At 44.6% G+C, this 16,543-nt stretch overlaps 1 pseudogene; it reads right to left on the bottom strand.

Moving 5' to 3' along the window:
- Positions 1 to 16,543, bottom strand: part of LOC146209891 (ABC transporter G family member 23-like) — a 105,103-nt pseudogene that overhangs the window by 62,581 nt on the left and 25,979 nt on the right.

Here is a 16,543-nt window from a genome sequence, read left to right as displayed (position 1 = left end):
GCGCGTGATATGAACAAAAATCCTGCCGCTATAACAATTCCTTTCAATGATTTTTTCACATGCAAATGATAGAAGTGTACTAGATTATTTTGAGTATTGTCTCGACATTTTTTGATAAATCTGACGTTGTTGTATTATGGAAAAAGTTTTAAAAAGTATGTTTCTACTGCATAGACCATTTTGTTTCTACGAAAATGAAGAAAATGCGTAAAACAAATATTTGAATCAATCGAAACGTAGCGCATCTTACGACGAAAATTAAACGATTTAAACCGAGAGGAGCCCGCTTAACTATAATTCAAGCTCTCAAATTGAACCTCACTAAAAAATTCAGAATGCAAAACGGTACAACTCTGAGCACACACTACCAGGATTTATTTATGACTCCCCTCAAAAGTTTTCGAATTATCTAGCAGTAAAGCAAAAGCCTATTAACCGTATTATACATAAGGGTGCAATTCTTGTTGACAAAACTAACATCGCTGAGCACTTTAACAGGCACTTCCACAGTGTATTTTCATTTCCAAATCTATACAGATTGCGCAGCGATGCATTTTGTTTCCCTGATCCAGACATTGTATCTTTGCCAGGATTACCTTCACTGTTGTTGAATCTCAAGACTAAATCCTCTCCAGGTCCAGATAAAATTTCCAACATCTTTTTGCGTCGTTATGCAGCAATTATTTCTAAATTTCTTGCAATACTATTTCGCACCTCGTTTTCCACAGGAAGGCTACCTCCCGATTGGAGGACAGCTTGCGTTGTGCCTGTTCCTAAAAAGGGTGACATGGCCTTTGTTGCTAACTATCATCCCATTTCACTCACTTCCACATGCAATTTGGAGGGTCATATTGTTACGGACGACATCAAGGAAGAAAAAGCGGACAGTGGCACGGACAGGAGCGCTCGCGCTAGGCCCGGCAACATTTTCATTAAACGTCATGTCACTGTCATCGACCATCTCTCTGTCCTCTGTTCTCCTGTTTTCATCGGCTTTCCGTATCGTAACATTTGGTGGAGGTGCGGTTCATCCCCATCCTCGCTGTGCCCCGTCGAAGCCAACCGTACGCCGGGCCCATCGGCCGAGAGCCCGTGGAGATCGCCGCCCAGCTTTACCCCAGCCCTTTGTGACAGACCCGACCAGCCGCTCTCCCCAGCCCCGTCCCCAGCCCTGACCACAACACACGACGACCAGGAAGAGCCCAAAACCGACCCGACCGACCCCACGACGAAGCGGCCTCACGACCACTAGAACGAAGACAGCACCCCCGCCCAAGCCGTTCGGCGTGTCCATGAGCCTTGGCCTTCGGCAAACGATGAAGATTGGACCTGAGGCTCCGGAGCAAGTATTCATCGCATCTTCCCCTTCATTGTGGTGTCCAGTGTTTTATGTCCTAATCGTGTGTCTGTGTTCATCGTCACTTCATGCATTGGACTTCTAGCATTCGATCGGGACGATCGCTCGGTGGCCCCGGGTAATGCTACGAAGATCACGAAGCGGGCAGTGGTGCGGGGCGAAGCGCTCGCGCCAGGTCCGCTGGCCATTAAATCATATTTCGTCGTCATGTCATCACGTCGTTCTGTTTGTTGTGTCGCCGTTGTCATGCCACCACGTAACATTTGGTTGAGGTGCTGGTACTTCATCATCACCCCCCCCCCCCCCCCCATCCTGGTCCGGAGCATCAGCGCCCTGCGACTTCTTGCGCCGTTGGCGAAAGGTTAGGAGGCACTGCATGGCTGTTCCCCAGCCTGCCGAACCCAGCAAGACCTTGCCGTTCCTCCGCCCCGTCCTCCCCGCCCCGACCACAAGACACGACGAAGGAGAGACTGACCCGAGACGCCACACATGACCACAAGACACAAGGAGAGACCCGAATGACCTAATGTGACCCCACTGACCTGATGTGCCGACCAAGGACCCTACGACCCAAGACACCGCTACACTTCAAGACATTCTCCCCTGCCTATGCCATGCGGTGCGTGCCTTGGCCTCCGCCATCGAGTCGTGGGAACGTGTCGCCCGAGAGTGTCCTGCCAAGGTTCATCGCGAATCATCGTGCCGGCAAGCCATTCTATTCTTCCTCTTCTTTTTCAAGCATCTAGACACGCCCATCATCATGCCGCGGAATCATCAACATCGTGCATTTCCTCGTCCACGATCGGGACGATCGCTCGGTGGCCCCGGGTCATGTTACGGACGACATCAAGGAAGAAAAAGCGGGCAGTGGCACGGACAGGAGCGCTCGCGCTAGGCCCGGCAACATTTTCATTAAACGTCATGTCACTGTCATCGACCATCTCTCTGTCCTCTGTTCTCCTGTTTTCATTGGCTTTCCGTATCGTAACAATATTTTAGCTAACTATATAACCAAATTTCTTGATGACAATGTGTCCCTTCTTCTGTTCAGCATGGTTTTAGGAAAGATTTATCTACTGTGAACCAAGTAATATCGGTTGTATAAAGCTTTGCAACAGTCCTTAACCGCTCAAGGCAGTTCGATGCCATTTTCTTAGATTTTCAAAAAGCTTTTGATGTTGTACCACATGCAAAACTAATATATAAACTTGAACTAATGAGTCTTCCTAAATTTGTAGTCACGTGGGCTTCGTCATATCTCATCAACGGTGTACAGTTTGTTAAAATTGATGGTTATCATTCAAATCAATTGCCAGTTACTTCAGCCGCTCCACAATGAAATGTACTAGGGCCGCTGTTGTTTCTCATATATATAAATGATATCGTTGCTGTCATATCCGAACCAGTCCAAATTAGGCTCTTTGCTGATGATCGCATTTTGTTCATCGAAATAAATATCCCTAAAAATCAAATTCTCCTCAACTTTAACCTCCAGAAAATTCACACATGATGCAGTAATTTGGATATACAGCCTAATGCCACAAAATCTGTTTTTTATGAAAATAACCAACAAAAAACTACTACATTCATTTCCATACACCTTCCCATCGCATCCTCTTGTAGAAGTTCAGTTCAGTTCAGTCGTTGAGTCGTGTCCGAATCTTCGTACCCTATGGAGCATATCACGCCACGCTTTCCGGTCTCTCAGTATCTTCCTAACATCAGATAACTTCATCTGCAGCGCCTCGAGGATGCCATCCAACCATCCAGTTCGCTGCTTAAGCCTTCTCCGAAGACCCTCAACCTTTCCCAACATCAAATCTTTCCCCAGCGACTCCTCTCTTCTCTTCATATGACCAAAGTAGCTGAGCATTAACTTCAGAATTTGACCCTCCAATACGCAGTCAGGGTCTATGGTCGACAATATCGACTGATTTGATCATCTGGCCGTGCAAGAAACTCTCAAGAGTGTCCGCCAGCACCACAATTCAAACGCGTCAATTCTTCGGCGGTCAGCCTTTTTCACAGTCCAACTCTCGCATTCATACATCACAACTGGAAAGACCATAGCACGAGTTATACGGATATTGGTTGGCAGTGTAACGTCTCTACTCTTTACTAGGCGGTCAAGGCTAGCCATGGCTTTCTTTCCCAGAAGCAGGCGTCTCCTAATTTTGTGGCTGCAGTCTCCTTCCGGGGTAATCTTGGAGCCCAAGAAGAGAAAATCTGTCACAGCTTTCACTTCTTGTCCCTTGATGCTCCAGGACTTGATAGGACAAGAAGCCATGATCTTTGTCTTTTTAATGTTCAGTTTAAGCCCAAACTTCTCACTCTTGTACGCGCATCACAAGTTTCTTGAGTTCCACTTCACTTTCTGCCATTACAGTGGTATCATCCGCATATCTAAGGTTGTTGATACGTTTCCCAGCAATCTTCACTCTAGCTGAAGACTCGTCCAGACCGGCCTTCCTCATGATACACTCAGCTTATAGGTTAAATATGCAGGGCGACAGTATGCAGCCTTGCCTCACTCCTTTCTGAATCGGAAACCAATCAGTAAGACCATGCCCAGTTCTGACTGTGGCCTCTTGCCCTTCATACATCATTTTCAACATCACCTCGCTAGCATGCGAAATAAGCGCGATTGTGCGGTAATTGGAACAATCTTTGGCACTGCCTTTCTTTGGGATGGGGATGTAAACCGACCTCCTCCAATCCTGTGGCCACTGCAGAGTTGTCCAAATTTGCTGACATAATGTATACAGAACGTTAACAGCGTCGTCATGGTTGAGGTTTTGAAGCAACTCAGCTGGAATGCCATCAATTCCGCTAGCTTTCTTTTTAACAAGGCTGGCTAAGGCCCATTCAACTTCACTCTTCAGGATGCCCGACTCGAGATCAGTGATCACAAGCGTCGTATGTTGGGTTTGCACATCCGGGTCCTTGTACAGTTCTTTTGTGTATTCCTGCCACCTCTTCTTTATCTCTGAGGCTTCAGTGAGGTCCCTGCCTCGTTTGTCCTTTATCACGCCCAGCTTAGCACAGAAGCTTCTTTTGATATATTTGATTGTATTATACAGAGCTCCTGTGTTCCGCAATTGGCTGTTGTCCTCTACTGCTTGGCACTGTATGTTCAGGGAGGCATCCTTATCTCTTCTTGCTATTTTCTGAAAATCCCCTGAGAACCTTGTATCTTTCTCTTTCCCCCATAACTTTTGCCATCCTCCTTTCCTGAGCTATTTGCAAAGCCTCTTCAGATAACCAGTTTGCTTTCTTACATTTCTTTTGCTTTAGAACTACGTTAGTAGCCACCTCTTGTATTATATCACAAACATCAGTCCACATCTCTTCAGGCTCTCTGTCTTCTAGATCTAATTCTTGAAATCGATTCCTCACTTCCACAGCATATTCTAATGGAATTTGATCCAGATCATACCTGAAAGGCCTTCTAGTTTTCTGCGTTTTCCTCAATCGAAGCTTAAACTTGGCAACAAGAAGCTAATGATCGGTGCCACAGTCGGCCCCAGGCCTTTTTTTAACTGCTTGTATAGCGCTTCTCCATCTCTGCCGGCAAATATTATAATGAATCTGATTCCTGTACAGACCGTCCGGTGAAGTCCATGTGTACAGGCGCCTCTTGTGCTGCTGAAAATGAGAATTCGCTATGGTCAGGTTGTTTTCTTGACAAAACTCTACTAGCCTCTGCCCAGCTTCATTTAGCTCACCAAGGCCGAATTTGCCTGTAATTCCAGATATTTCTTCACTCCCCACATTAGCATCCCAGTCTCCTATGAGAAAAAGGACGTCTGATGATGGAGTGAGGTCTAAAAGGCATTGCAGGTCAGCATAAAATCTCTCAATGTCAGCGTCTTCCGCATTAGTGGCTGGTGCATAGACTTGGATAACTGTTATGATGAAAAGGTGACCTTGGATCCGAAGTGAAATCATCCGGTCGTTTTGGGGGTTGTACCCTAGCACTGCTTTGCCCATTCTTCTGTTTACTATGAGAGGGACCCCATTCCTTCTCCAGGATTCGTGCCTACAATAAAAGACATAATGGTCACCGGAATTAATATCTCCCATTCCGGTCCACTTGAGCTCGCTGATACACAATATATCAATGTTCAATCTGTCCATTTCTCGCTTGACGACATCCAGTTTACCTTGCGTCATAGATCTTACATTCCATGTTGCTATGTGATATATATCCTTGCAACATTGGACCTTCCGGTCGCTTCCCGACACATCCACAACTGGGCGTCTTTTTGGCTTTAGCCCAGCCGCTTCATTCGTCCTGGAGCTACTAGGAATCGCCCTTTGTTCATCCCCAGTAACATGTTGAACGCCTTCCAACCTGGGGGGCTCATCTTCCGGCGCCATATCTTTAATGCTATTGTGACTGGTCATAGGGTTTTCTTGGCAGGAAATACTGGAGTGGGTTGCTATTACCTTCACCAGTAAATCACATTTTGTCAGAACTCGCTGCCGTGGCCTATCTTGGGTGGCCCTACACAGCAGAGCTCACGACTTCATCGAATTTCGCAAGCCCCTCCACAACGACAAGGCAGCGATCCATGAAGGGGCTTGTAGAAGTTACAGTATATAAATACCTTGGTGTTACCATAACTAACAATCTAAGTTGAAACAGTCATATTGCCAATACATGCTCATCCTCCCACAGAAAACTTGGCCTTCTTCGCCACAAACTTAAAATTTTCCTTCCAAGGTAAAGCAGTTAGCATACTACAGCCGCATTAGACACAAATTAGAGTAAGCTTGTACAGTCTAGGAACCCTTACACCAAGAAGAATATTGTGGCATAGGAGACTATCCAGCGGAAAGCCGTACGCTTCATGTTTTCAAATTACTGCACATCTGACTCTCCCTCCATTTTAATGAATGAAATCTCCATCCCAGAATTGCAAAATACGAAGAAAAATTTAGAGACTAAAATATCTATATAGCTAAAAAACAACCAACTTGCTATGAGCTCTGAACCTTACCTTACGCCCCTTACAACACGTCCAACAAGACATCATCATGCACAATCTGTAACTCCGTATCAAGCCAAAATCAATACATTTAAGTATTCTTTTTTCCCTCGTCTTGTTGAAGAATAGAACAAGCTGTCTTCTGATGTAATAATGTCCATTGAATCTATTGATGAATCGCTGGCGTTTTAACCATTTTCGTGTTTTATATTGGTGTATATTTTCTTGTTAGTGTTGAACATGTCTCATTGTAATTTGCTTGTCACTTGTGTTTAGTAGTTACTTTTGATGAATTCATATTCCACTGCATTGTTTTCTTTTCGCCCCTCCTGCTAGTGCCTAGTTAGGGCCTGCAGCATTTGGTAAATAAATAAATAAAAACTCTACGCCTGTACATAACGCAGTGTCGGTGGCCACACGAGGTCAACCCTCGCCGCTAGAAAAAAATATTAATAAAAGAAAACAAAAAGGAAAGCTTTTAAAAAGAGGCTGGAAAAGTAAAGGTGTACGGGTGAATAGGGATAAGTAGCTGTAGATTTCTCGCGGCCAGGTAGGCACTGAAGTGCGGTCTACAGGAAGCAAGGGACATTAGTATGTTCTCTTCACCGAAAGGCCTAAATTTCGACCGGATCAATTACCGAGACACCTTTTTCCCAGACACAGTGAAGCCATACGCAGGGCAAGACGATGGGGCTCGGGTTCAATGGTGTCGCGCAGCACATCAAGCATCAGGTGCTTTAACAGATGCCACCTTCACGGCTCTGCCAGCTTTAAAGCAAGTAAACCCCAGAGTAGCGCCAATTTGGTTCTTTAACGAACGCCGCGCACATTAGCTGCGGTCGGAGTTGTGCAGTGCTTGACTGCGTAACTCAGCCCAAAACGTTTTCTTCACACGCCGACAGCGGTCGAGTGACATTAAAATCTCCTCATCGAGGCATAAGGATGCTCTAGCCTCACACCAAACATTAGGAAATAATTAGGCAACAATACTAATTATCTTATATACGGGACACGTTCGTGCAAAGGGATCGATTGCACTCACACCAGCCTCCGCATAATCTTGAGCAGATTCTTGGTAGTCAAGGCTCGCACCCGTAGGCAGCTTCGCACGGGCCCCCATTCACCCCACGTGAGCAGAGACTCCGGAACGGGGCACGACTGCGCTGGCGCCGCGGGCGCCAGCCGGGGCCGAGGTTGCGCTGACGACGGTTTGAAGTCACCTGGTACCGGCTTCTGTTTTTCATCCTCGGCCGGCAGCTCCAGAGCTTCGCATATCTGCGCCCGAAAAACTTGTTTGTTTGTCTGTCTGTTTGCTCCCTTTTTTTTTTGTAATAAATGGCGCCTTCATTGACCGAAGGCCAATAAAGACAACGTCGACTAAGCTTTGTTTTTAATTGGAAATGAATATTTGAACTTTTCTGGCTCAGATGACGTTTCGTTTGGGACCAAATTGCGAGTTTATTACTAAAAAAGCAATACTACTCGGCCATTATTCTTCGTCGCTTGACACACGCCTGAGACACTGATGGCGAAAAGGATTCCGACATCACTTTCGCTCCTCTTCTGTTCTTTCGGATACTCGCATGCGAGGAAGGAAAGGATGGGCCACTACCAATGATATTCGTTTATCGAAGAGCAGTCGGAAGCATTAGTATTGGTATGTCACTGCGAATGCTATTTATTTATAGCAGCTGGAATGCTTAAACCTTTTTCAGTAACACTAACGGCAGCTGGAATGCTTAAACCTCTTTCAGTAACACTAACGGGGCTCTGACGACGGTCCTGAGCTGCCACCTAACCTCTAAAGGAGTCACGCAGGGACGACAGATTTTTGAAACACTGCTACCGATGACATGCATATATTTGACACTATATGACCGCTTCTCATTAGTCACCGGCCTGACCACACCTATTGCAGAGCGTTTCCTACGTCGCTTCAATTAACCTGGTTCTGTGCCAGCTGCATCCACTTGATACCTGAAAACTTCTTAACCTCACCCGCCCACCTAACTTTCTGCATTTCCCACTTCCTTCTACGCTTGTTGCTGTCCTCTTGGAATTGAGGAGACCAATTACTACACCAGGGCAGCCAAGTTCTGTTCTGCTGAGGGCCTTTACGGCGGTGGTCATCGGGTAAGGCCGCACCCCAGACATGCCGCGCGGTGCAGGATGCTTCGAGTTGAGCGCTCCCCTCGATTTTATCAGAATTTGCACAACAGTAGTCAGTAAACGCAGATGGCGTGAAAAGCGTGAATACAATACAAGACAAAATGTCAAGTTAAAGCCACACGAGCTCACCCTGCGGAAGCCCCTTCCTCATTTCAAACATAGCAGACTGAGAAACACAACGTCCCACAGCCGGGCTTATTGCTATCAGCACAGCATCAAGGTTCACAATATCATGATTTAACCACTATCTGTCTACACATTCACTGGAAGTCACTTGTAATGCCCTTTTCGGTAGAGTCGAGGGCATGTCCCCTCTTACTATTATCCACTTGTCCATTTTTGCAAGCAAACAGCGCACATGAAGTGCATTCCTGCTCCAGCTCTTTCATTTCTTTCGAATACGCGAAAGAATGACGTATATCGCTACGAATGTTTCATTTAGATAATTGTTTTAAATAACAGTGCAAAAAAGCTTTGAAGAAAAGCCAAGCGTGAGGCGAATTCAAAGAAAGAAATGGCAATTCCTACCGCGAGTGGCGCCCGTGGGCGCCAAATCGAACGTGACGAGAAATATTCGGTAGTGAGATGCAGGCAGAGGAGCTGCTCGGCCATTCTTGATAACTGCTCCCGCTCGAGAGGATTTTTGCCAGCGCAGCTGAAACTGCATCAGTGCGAAAACGACCTCCATTGAACTAAACCAATCTTTGCTCGTGTTGCTGCAAGCAAAGTTTGCTTCGTTTCTTCGAACATTCGTAGTATTCTGAACAAACGTGGTGACCTGTACTCGCTCACTGACTCTTGCAACGCTAATATTTGCATACTTACCGAGACTTGGTTCAAAGCAGGAATTTCCGCCATTTAAATTCTTAACTGCTCAGCCGTTGAGCGTCTACCGATGTAATCTTGTTTATACATAGGTCTGGGGGAAGTGTTCTAGCCGGGTGTAGGTAAAACCGTTCCCGGAGAGAACGTCCCCTGAAGATACATACACTCCACAAAAAACGAAGACGAGATGCTGTCAGTGTTTTCGTTGCCATCATTATTTTTGTTTGTTATTATGAACATTTCAGCATTTAAATTATGAGCTTTTCAATTAAAGAATTTGAAATAAACTTTTATTTAAAACCACCAAAGATGTAAAGTAAAATCAGTAAACTTAAGGGGCACTAAAAAAGATTCACACTCCAGAAGCCGGGCACGTGGCGAGGTGCAGGCATGATGTTACGTTAGGCTTGCGTCCGTTTGGGGACATTTTTTTTTACTTCTGAAATGGAGGCTTTTTTGCAGGGCACGATTTTTCCGGGGCCATTTTTTCTTTTTTTTTTTTTTTTTTCAGGAGACGTTTGCTCCGGGGACGTTTTTACCGGAACCAGTTATAATCGTCATTACAGACAACGTTCTCAGTATTCATATTCGCAATGCCTCCTCTTTAGATGTAATGTGCGCACGTATACGCATCAACCACGGTGACAGTTTTTTACGCATTCTACCACCGTACCACTGTCCCGTCCTAATTTTGCACTAATTGTCTTGACGTATTAAACAATAAAGCCATCAGATTCCATAGTTCGCCTATATTTCTGCTTCGGGATTTCAATTACCCAAAATAAGGCTCCGTTTGCCTCACCCAGTCATCTCAAATCACAACATTTCTAAACTTGCGTGCTGATGTCAGCTTCTAGCAAATCATAGAGCAACGAACACGAACTACGCCACACGGTTACAATATTCGAAGCTTATTCTGGCTACTTTTCCTACTGCAGCTCACACAGACTTATACCGGATGCTGCGACCACAGCATCTATTCGAGCCAGAAAGAACCATAAATCGCTCCGCGCTAGCATCTGAAAACATAAAATGTAAGGTTTGTGTTTCAAAAAAGTGAACTCGGATCATTTTAATATAAGTGTTCATTAAAAATGTTCTCTCATACTTTCGAAGTGAACCGGTGTCTGTTTAAAAAATTAATTAAAAATTAGAAGGGTTCAACACTGCTGAATCGAATATGGAGCGAAAGCATTAGGTGCGGGTGACCGAGCGTTCTTCATCATCTTCTTCTCCTTCTACCTCGCCGGAGAGGCGCAGTGGTTACGGCGCTCGACTACTGTTCCCAAAGATGCGGGATCGAATCCCGGCCTCGGCGGCATGCTTTTCGATGGTGACGAAAAGCAAGGCTCCTGTGTGCTGTGCGATGACAGTGCACGTTAAAGAACCCCTGGTGGTCAAAATTTCCGGAGTTCTCCGCTACGGCGTCTCTCGTAGCCTGAGTCGCTTTGGGACGTTAAACCCCACAAAACAAACCAAACCAAGCTAATTATTAAACGTTATTTTCCTGTAATAATCAGGCAGTCCTGCTTCCAGACCACACACTGCATGTGCTGCGCCATTAAAAGATGCGAGAGTACTGTAGACCTGGCGTAGCATTGCTTTCGCAATATAACTAATTCCGCTAACAGATAGATGCACTTACTTGCCATATCGGTCAGGCACCAATCCCCATAACTAAACACTTCTGAAAACAGCTGCTAAATAAAAAGTGACTGTTTCGCAAAGACGTAAGTAGCAGTGGTTGAGATCGCTTGTTTGCTTATCTGGTAGCAAACTTTCGATATAAAAGCCCACTAAAAAGCACTAAACACACTTTTTTTTTCTCTTCCGCAGACTCCGCCTTCTTGAGAGTTACAGATACTGAAAAGTTCAGTAATATTGTTAATGGCTAAAAATACATGACAAACTTATCTGATGAAAATGGCGTTCTTATTCTTAAAGAAAAATGTCGTGGCGCACTTAATGAGGTATTTTCACATCATCATTATCATAGTCAGCCTGAGTATACCCACTGCAGGGCGCAGGCCTCTCCCATATTTCTCCACTTAGCCCGCTTCTGTGCTACCTGCATCCAGTTGACCGCTGCGAACTTCTTAAACTCATCCGCCAACCTACCTTTCTGTGGCCCCCTGCTACGCTTTCCTTCCCTTGGAATTCAGTTTATTACCCTAAGCGACCATCAGTTATCCTCTCTTCGCACTACATGTCCTATCCATGTCAATTTCTTCTTCTTCTTCATTTTCACTAGAATGTCCGTAAGGGGTTATTTCTCTAATCCACTGTGCACGCTTCCTATCTCTTTATGTTACCGCTAGCATTTTTTGTTTCATAGCCCTCTGCGGTGTCCTCAACCTAAGTAGAACCCTCTTCGTTAGCCTCCATGTTTAAGCCCCATAGGAGAGTACAGGTTAGATGCGACTGTTGTATACTTTCCTCTTGAGCGATACCGGTAAGCTGCTAGTCATAATCTGCGAGTGCTTGCCAAATGCGCTTCATCCCAATCTTATTCTTCTTGTTATTTCAATTTCATGAACGGGATCTGCAATTACTACCTGTCCCACGTAGACATTTTCGCCTACTACTTCCAGTGCTTCGCTACCTAACGTCAACTTCTGTGTCTTGCCGAGGCTGTTGAACATTTTCAAAGGGTAAGCCAGCCAAAAAAAAAAAAAAAAAAAAAAAAACGCAAACACGAGAAAGAACTTCACAGCACGCGGGCAGGTTTTTTCTGTGAAGTTCTCTCTAGTGTTTGCGTCTTTTTGGCTTGTCTACACTTTGAACATGAATTACCAATAAGCCCACCATTCAACCTTGCTTCTGTTGAACATTACCTTTGTATTTTGCCTATGAATTTTCAAGCCTACTTTTCTACTTTCTTGTCTATATCATCAACCATTATTTGCAGCTTATCCCATGAATTACTTTGCAAGGCAATGTCATCGCAAATCGCAGATTACTGAGGTATTCTCCATCTGTCCCTATTCCTAACTGATCCCATTCCAAGTCTGAATACTTCCTCTAAGCAAACTGTGAATTGTACTGGGAAAATCGTGTCTCCTTGCCTAACACCTTCTATATGTATCTTCTAGCACTTTCACGTACGGCTCGTCTAAACCCTGATTTCGCAATGCCTGCACGACCGCCAAGGTTTCTACTGAGTTAAATGCTTTTCCGTAATCAATGAATCTTGTGAATAAGGGCTGGTTATTTTCCTAGCATTTTTCTATCACCTGGTTGATGGTATGGATATGATCAATAGTATACTATATAGAAAGGTGTTAGGCAAGGAAACACAATTTTCCCATAACAGTTCATAGTTTGCTTAGATAGAGTACCATTTCCGAAAACTTGCTTGATCCTTTGTTTGATTGCAGTCTAAGGTTGTCCTGATTCTATTAGCGATTACCTCAGTAAATGCTTCATACCTATCAGACAGTAAGTTGAATGGTGTGTGATTTTACAGGTTCTTAGCGACCCAGATCTTATGAAATAAGATAATGTTCGTTTTCTTCATGGTTCCGGTACTGCCGAAGACACCAGGCACTGCGTATACAGGGTGGCCAGTTTTCCCAGCACGATGGTGATTGAGTGCCGGGGTTTTATAAGACTTATCACGGGAGGTTACGGGCAATTACTTCACCACGGTGGCCAACTCCTGTTTTTGTGAGAGAGTGCGTTGCCGGAGATGTTCACCGGCGTCAGTTCTCACCCCAAACCTGTTTATGCAATTCCATCGATACGCGGATTTGATTTTTTATCTGGTGGATAACTGCGGGGCACCGGGATTCGAACGACGGTCCTCTAGCATGCGAGGCGGATGTTCTACCTCTACACCACCGCCCCACTCGTCTTGCTGTTGACGTCTGTTCCTTGCCTGATGTTAGCGACAAGAATTTTACTCCAATGGTCACTTATTGACTCTGTCGGTGTGTAGGTCGAACATAATAGAAAATTTAAAGCTGTCCTGAACTTTCAAGCGTGCATTAATAATTATAAAATTTTGTATTCATTTGTAAGCGTGTCTAAACTAGTCACAGTCTTTGCATTCTTCAGTGTTATCAAGGGATTGGAAAGTGGCCAATGTGGCGCCGTTTGTTTTTCTTTAAGCATAAGAGTGTAATTTTCATCGGATAAGTTACGTTGTATTTTGAGCCACTAACATTATCTCAGAATGTTAGATGTGTACCTACTCTGGTTAATTTTCTTGAAAGTAACTCGTTCTTTTCACCACACCAGCATAGATTTGAAACATACTTTTCGTGTGAATTACTCAGGCTTCTTTAACTAACACTGTTTTCGTAGCTACAGATTTCGGATTCCACATCGACTGCATATTCCTAGAGTTGTTCAGGCCGTTTATTCTTCACCTATTTTGTCTGAAGCTTAGAAAACTAGATTTTAATGAAGGTTTTAGGATAGATCCAAAATGTTCTTCACAATAGAACACAGTTTATGCTAACAGCTTGTTTGACCACATTACTACTACATTGATACTCCTTACACATTAATACTACTTAATACTCCTAATTTACGCAACAAGATAATCGAATAATAAAAAGAACTCCACCCAGCTGCGACGTCATATAACTAAACATCTCAGTGGCGTAGCATCTTAAACATGTCCTTACCACAATTAAGTGCAAAGCAATGCGAAGTTTTGAAAAACGTTCCTGCTTCCAGAGTCGTTTTGACTATACCTCATCAAAGGTATTTCAATAGAACTTTAACGTCCTACAAATAGCTTAGTGTTGGTTTGGTTTGGTTGGTTGGTTTGGTTTGTGCGGTTTAACGTCCCAAAGCGACTCAGGCTATGAGAGATGCCGTAGTGGAGTACTTCGGAAATTTCGACCACCTGGGGTTTTTTAACGTGCACTGACATCGCACAGCACACGGGCGCCTTGCTTTTCGCCTCCATCAAAAAGCGGCCGCCGAGGCCGGGATTCTATCCCGCGTCCTTGGGAACAGTAGTCGAGCGCCGTCACCACTGCGCCACCACGGCGGGGTGCTTGGTGTTGGTGTTCATATAACCTATAATATATCCTGGCAAAGGCCTATAATTTACATGGTCAGTAATGCTAATTGCATGTTTGGATATTTAAGGAGTAACGTCTCTATTATCCTATTCGCCTTAAAACTGTTTTCCTGTACAGCACTCGTAACCGCTAAATGTATGCTTGGTGTGTGATCGCAGTCTTTAAAGTGTCATTCAAACTTTATAGTGTGTTCAAAAACGCAGGGCAAGATTCATACTCTTTAACTGTTCTCGTTTATCCTGAGTATCAATAATGAAAGTAGCACTGAACCTTTCCCTATTTTCCTTACAAAAAATGAAGCTCGGTGGTCACCACTTCCCAAAATGTGTGCTTAAAATCACCATCTCGAACAAGTGCTTCCCTCTTAACCAGAATATAATTTATCACATTACATCCCATAGAGGCCAGCCCCATAAAGTAACTGTCCACTCAGTGATAATAATGCATATCTGTATTCCGTTCTTCCAAAGACAAAGAATAAATGTGACCACGCACCCACATCAATCGCCACGATCACCGACACGGTTTTGCTTAAATATGCCTTTGAAGAACACATTTATCCTGACTATTCTGTGTTGGTCCGTTTTGATGTTGCTTTCGATTTTTATTAATGCATTTACGTCGACTCTTTATGCATTCCGCCCCCTCCTGCAATGTCTATGTGCCCTGAAAGTATATAAATAAATAAAACAAAAAGTATATAAATAAATAAAACAAATAAATCTGTACACGTCATTTATAATGAGAGCCTGTTTTGAGCAATATGCAAGCCTATCAACCTGCGGGAACGCTGCGAAACAGCAGCGAAAAACATTACAGATGGTTTAACTTGATTAAACCTAGTGTGTAAGCGAACGTTTAATTACTAATGGGCACACGTGGTGAAGCTCTTTATTCGTTGAAGATTTCGGAAAGGAATTCTGCATTTTTTTTCATAGAGGTTGAAATAATAAAGAGACTCAAAAGACGCCAAGAACAAGAGATAAAGAGGTAGCAAGATGATTCCGAAGACGACAACAACACGAAAATGTGGCGCATGCTCAATTGTTGCCTGCACCCAACACGGTGGCATTGGCTTTACATGCCGCAGACAAGCTTTCGCTTCAATATTTTGGTTAGGCATGCAAAATTTCCGCATTGCAAGCATACGAAAACTTCTTAAACAGTATAACACGATTTTTACGAAGTGAGAAATGGGCAACTGTGCTAGACTGCCAACATTTTGCAAAAAAAGTACAAATGGTGAAGTGAGCCCAAATGTAGTCCATATTCAATCCACAACAAACACGCAAAAGATAAAAAATCTAGTGCGAACGTGTGTGTGTGTGTGTGTGTGTGTGTGTGTGTGTGTGTGTGTGTGTGTGTGTGTGTGTGTGTGTGTGTGTGTGTGTGTGTGTGTGTGTGTGTGTGTGTGTGTGTGTGTGTGTGTGTGTGTGTGTGTGTGTGTGTGTGTGTGTGTGTGTGTGTGTGTGTGTGTGTGTGTGTGTGTGTGTGTGTGTGTGTGTGTGTGTGTGTGTGTGTGTGTGTGTGTGTGTGTGTGTGTGTGTGTGTGTGTGTGTGTGTGTGTGAGTGAGTGAGTGAGTGAGTGAGTGAGTGAGTGAGTGAGTGAGTGAGTGAGTGAGTGAGTGAGTGAGTGAGTGAGTGAGTGAGTGAGTGAGTGAGTGAGTGAGTGAGTGAGTGAGCGAGCGAGCGAGCGAGCGGGCAATGGAGCCAATTGATGCTTATAGCGCATAGCAAGCGTGTAAGGACTGGGCTCTTTGTTTTTAAGCTAGCGTTAATTTCCGCAATGGATGTTGAATTGTGTGAATAATAAACGGCCTCTGTCGGCAATCGGCTTCACCATGTTTCTCTTATGCCGAAGAGAATAAATAAGTGATACCGGCCGCGGTGGTGAAACAAAAAAGTGGTGTTGAATCAATGCTCTCTGTCGCCCACCTTGAAGTAGGAGTCGGCCAGGGTCACTGTATTGTAAATCTCCATAAGCTGACTGGGCGGCTGCTCACACCAGATCTTGCCGTTCTTCATAATGCCCACCTGCGTAGGCGCCACCCAATGGTGATCTTGGTGCTCATGTGCGCTTCATGCAGACGCAGCGCATGCATTTCCAAAAGCCAGAATTTAATTTTCCGCGCATGCGCACTGGCGCTAGCGGGAGCCGCGCTCCG

This window comes from Amblyomma maculatum, chromosome 1 (genome assembly GCF_055883805.1).
Source record: "Amblyomma maculatum isolate TAMU_Amacu chromosome 1, ASM5588380v1, whole genome shotgun sequence".
In the NCBI taxonomy this organism is placed as follows: domain Eukaryota; kingdom Metazoa; phylum Arthropoda; class Arachnida; order Ixodida; family Ixodidae; genus Amblyomma; species Amblyomma maculatum.
The sequence above is the reverse complement of the archived record's forward strand: the minus strand, read 5'-3'. Positions and strand labels throughout refer to the sequence as shown.